The sequence below is a fragment of the Mandrillus leucophaeus genome, unplaced genomic scaffold (assembly GCF_000951045.1).
Source record: "Mandrillus leucophaeus isolate KB7577 unplaced genomic scaffold, Mleu.le_1.0 Scaffold76, whole genome shotgun sequence".
In the NCBI taxonomy this organism is placed as follows: domain Eukaryota; kingdom Metazoa; phylum Chordata; class Mammalia; order Primates; family Cercopithecidae; genus Mandrillus; species Mandrillus leucophaeus.
This window is the reverse complement of record NW_012108252.1, coordinates 2,156,533-2,161,316: the sequence shown is the minus strand read 5'-3', so window position 1 is coordinate 2,161,316 and position 4,784 is coordinate 2,156,533.

Below are 4,784 nucleotides of genomic sequence, written 5' to 3'. Positions count from 1 at the left end.
TGTTATAGAAAAAAAAAGTTCATATTACTTTAATTTGCATTTTCTGAGTATTAGCAAGGTTAATCTTTCTTTTTAATGTTTATTGGTTATTTATATTGCATTTTGAGGAAATTGCTTTTTCATGGCTTTTGTCTTTTTTTTTTTTTTTTTTTTTTTTTTAACTAGGGAGGATTTTTTCCCATGTTTTCTTTTCTTTTTTTTTTTCTCCTCATTATAAATCCTGTTTATTCCTCAAAGCTCAATTAAAAACATATTTTTCATGGAATTTTCTTCTAGTGTTTTAGTTTGAATCTTTGTTTTTTCATAACACATTATTTGTACCTGTATTTAGAGATCAATTTAGTCTGCCATATTGATTGCTATCTTCCCCATTTAGTTACAAGATATTTGAGGATAGAAAACTTTTTCTATTTGCTTTTGTATATCTCTCCAGTAAAAGCCACGAATCAAGTATTCAGTACATTTTTCCTGTATGCTTTTAGAATATTCTGTCTGAGGCTGCAGTCACGTATATTTCGGAAGATTTACTGAGCACCGAATGCATTCTTCTTGGGGTGCCGGGGAGGAGAGAACGATGCCCTTTCTGAAATCTACTTGGTTATGTTTCCTACCTCCATTTAAAGTAATTTCTCCAGCATTAGAGGCTCTGCACTCTGGGTGATGTGAAGTTTTTTTTAATTCCTCTTTCTCTCAACACCATGGTGTTCTGTTCTGCCTTTATACATTTATAAGACATGTGAGATCATTTAAATGATTTTTGCAATTGGTTGATAGTTAGAATCATAAAATGCAATTGCTGCATAAAACCTTGGAGATCATCCCATTCCAAACCTTAGATCCTCTACCAGTTTCTACTTCCAAGACTTCCTTCACTTGAGCTGGCATTGGCTTCTCTCAAAGTCTAAGACTCAGGCAAAGCATCAGGAGGCAATTCTCCCTTTCCACTCTTTTATTAAAAAAATTATTATTATTTGTGTGTGTGTTTATCTTTTTAAAATTATTATTATTATACTTTAAGTTCTAGGGTACATGTGCACAATGTGCAGGTTTGTTACATAGGTATACATGTGCCATGGTGGTTTACTGTACCCATTAACTCGTCATTTACATTAGGTATTTCTCCTAGGGCTATCCCTTTCCCTGCCCCACACCCCACGACAGGCCCGGGTGTGTGATGTTCCCCTCCCTGTGTCCAAGTGTTCTCACTGTTCAATTCCCACCTGTGAGTGAGAACATGCGGCATTTGGTTTTCTGTCCTTGTGATAGTTTGCTGAGATGACAGTTTCCAGCTGCATCCTTGTCCCTGCAAAAGACATGAACTCATCTGTTTTATGGCTGCATAGTATTCCATGGTATATATGCACCACATTTTCTTAATACAGTCTATCATTGATGAACATTTGGGTTGGTTCCAAGTCTTTACTATTGTGAATAGTGCTGCAATAAACATACATGTGCATGTGTCTTTATAGTAGCATGATTTAGGCCGGGCACAGTGGCTCAGGCCTGTAATCCCAGCACTTGGGGAGGCCGAGACGGGTGGATCACGAGGTCAGGAGATCGAGACCATCCTGGCTAACACAGTGAAACCCCATCTCTACTAAAAAATACCAAAAAAAAACTAGCGGGGCGAGGTGGCGGGCACCTGTAGTCCCAGCTACTCGGGAGGCTGAGGCAGGAGAATGGCGTAAACCCGGGAGGCGGAGCTTGCAGTGAGCTGAGATCTGGCCACTGCACTCCAGCCTGGGCGACAGAGCAAGACTCCATCTCAAAAATAAATAAATAAATAAATAAATAAATAAATAAATAAAATATAGTAGCATGATTTATAATCCTTTCAGTGTATACCCAGTAATGGGATGGCTGGGTCAAATCATATTTCTACTTCTAGAGCCTTGAGGAATCCCCATACTGTCTTCCACAATGGTTGAAGTAGTTTACAGTCCCACCAACAGTGTAAAGTGTTTCTATTTCTCCACATCCTCTCCAGCACCTGTTGTTTCCTGACTTTTTAATGATTGCCATTCTAACTGGTGTGAGATGGTATCTCATTGTGGTTTTGATTTGCATTTCTTTGATGATCAGTAATGATGAGCATTTTTTCATGTGTCTGTTGGCTGCCTAAATGTCTTCTTTTGAGAAGTGTCTGTTCATATCCTTTGCCCACATTTTGATGGGGTTATTTGCATTTTTCCTGTAAATTTGTTTAAGTTCCTTGTCAATTCTGGATATTAGCCCTTTGTCAGATGGGTAGATTGCAAAAATTTTCTCCCATTCTGTAGGTTGCTGTTCACTCTGATGGTCGTTTCTTTTGCTGTGCAGAAGCTCTTTAGTTCAATTAGATCCCATTTGTCAGTTTTAGCTTTTGTTGCCATTGCTTTTGGTGTTTTAGTCATGAAGTCCTTGCCCATGCCTATGTCCTGAATGGTATTGCCTAGGTTTTCTTCTGGGGTTTTTATGGTTTTAGGTCCCACATTTCAGTCTTTAATCCATCTTGAATTAATTTTTGTATAAGGTGTAAGGAAAGGATCCAGTTTCAGCTTTCTACATATGGCTAGCCACTTTTCCCAGCACCATTTATTAAATAGGGAATCCTTTCCCCATTTCTTGTTTTTGTCAGGTTTGTCAAAGATCAGATGGTTGTAGATGTGTGGTGTTATTTCTGAGACCTCTGTTATGTTCCATTGGTCTATATCTCTGTTTTGGTATGAGTACCATGCTGTTTTGGTAACTGTAGCCTTGTAGCATAGTTTGAAGTCGTGTAGCGTGATGCCTCTGGCTTTGTTCTTTTTGCTTAGGATTGTCTTGGCAGTGCAGGCTCTTTTTTGGTTCCATATGAACTTTAAAGTAGTTTCTCCCAATTCTGTGAAGAAAGTCATTGGTAGCTTGATGGGGATGGCATTGAATCTATAAATTACCTTGGGCAGTATGGCCATTTTCACGATATTGATTCTTCCTATCCAAGAGCATGGAATGTTCTTCCATTTGTTTGTGTCCTCTTTTATTTTGTTGAGCAGTGGTTTGTAGTTCTCCTTGAAGAGGTCCTTCACATCCCTTGTAAGTTGGATTCCTAGGTATTTTATTCTCTTTGTAGCAATTGTGAATGGGAGTTCACTCATGATTTGGCTCTCTGTTTATCTGTTATTGGTGTATAGGAATGCTTGTGATTTTTGCACATTGATTTTTGTATCCTGAGACTTTGCTGAAGTTACTTATCAGCTTAAGGAGATTTGGGCTGAGATGATGGATGGGGTTTTCTAAATATACAATCATGTCATGTGCAAACGGGGAAAATTTGACTTCCTCTTTTCCTAATTGAATACCCTTTATTTCTTTCTCTTGCCTGATTGCTCTGGCCAGAACTTCCAACACTATGTTGAATAGGAGTGGTGAGAGAGGGCATCCCTGTCTTGTGCCAGTTTTCAAAGAGAATGCTTCTAGTTTTTGCCATTTCAGTATGATAATGGCTGTGGGTTTGTCTTAAATAGCTCTTATTATTTTGAGATACATTCCATCAATACCTAGTTTATTGAGAGTTTTTAGCATGAACGGCTGTTGAAAAGCTTATCCACCACGATCAAGTCGGCTTCATCCCTGGGATGCAAGGCTGGTTAAACACATGCAAATCAATAAACATAATCCATCACATAAACAGAACCAACAACAAAAACCACATGATTATCTCAATAGATGCAGAAAAGGCCTTCAACAAAACTCCCTTTTCACTCTTTATCCTGAGGAACCATCCCTCTAAGTACCTTCTCTAGAGAAAAGCATGAGTTTGACTCACCAGTAAACCAGGGCCAGCAGCAGGTGCCACTCCAGAAGTCACCAGATTAACATTTCTGCCTGCCTCCTTGGTGAGGTTCTCCAGGAGTGGCATAATTACCAGACACAAGGATTTTCAGTTTTCTTCTGGAAATTTCAGTTGCTCTCAGACTTTTATCAGGTTTCTTATTGATTAAGTCTCTTCTATTCTACTTGCACTGGGAACTTTGCAGATATTCTATCATTATTTCTTTCAGTTGTTCCCATTTTACATTTAAAGAATTGAAGCTTGCAGTATTTAAACCCTCAAGGCCACACAGCTGGTCAAGTAGGGTAGTGAGGACTCAAGCTCAGGTTTGCCTTATCCAGAGCTCCTGTTATTTTCACTATACCAGGTTTCAAGACATAAAAAGGTGATTTGGATTACTGAAACCATATGTGCATCCCTGAGAGACTTTCACCCTCTTGGCAATGCAACCACTGAATTTTAGTGTGAGAGGGAGAGGAGTTGTTCTAACGAACATTTATTTTGAAAGATAATTATGAGTGTTCAGAATAATGAGTGAATTAGGTGCTTATAGGTACGGTATGAGAAATTAAAAATGTAATAGGTGAACAAAAATACTTATCAAATGAAAGATAATTATATGCTTATTTTAATTAAGAATATGTTTGATTTAATGAGGAAGTGAGATTTGGGACCCACAATGCCAGTTTTGGAGGCAGAGTAGAGTAGTTATAACCACAGACCTTGGAGTCAATCAAAACTGGATTTAGATCCTAGTTTAGCCATGAATACTTCATCTGTCTATAACTAAGTTTACTCCTCTGTAAAAAGGGGTAATAATTCATATGCCTTGGTCACTCATTGAGATAATAGATTCATTCATTTCTCTATTTACTTCTTTGACAAAGATATTTTTGAATATTTACAATTTGTCTGATTCTGAAGATGTAACCATGAATGAGATACATACATGATTCCTGCCCAAAGAGAACTGATAGTCTTATGGTTA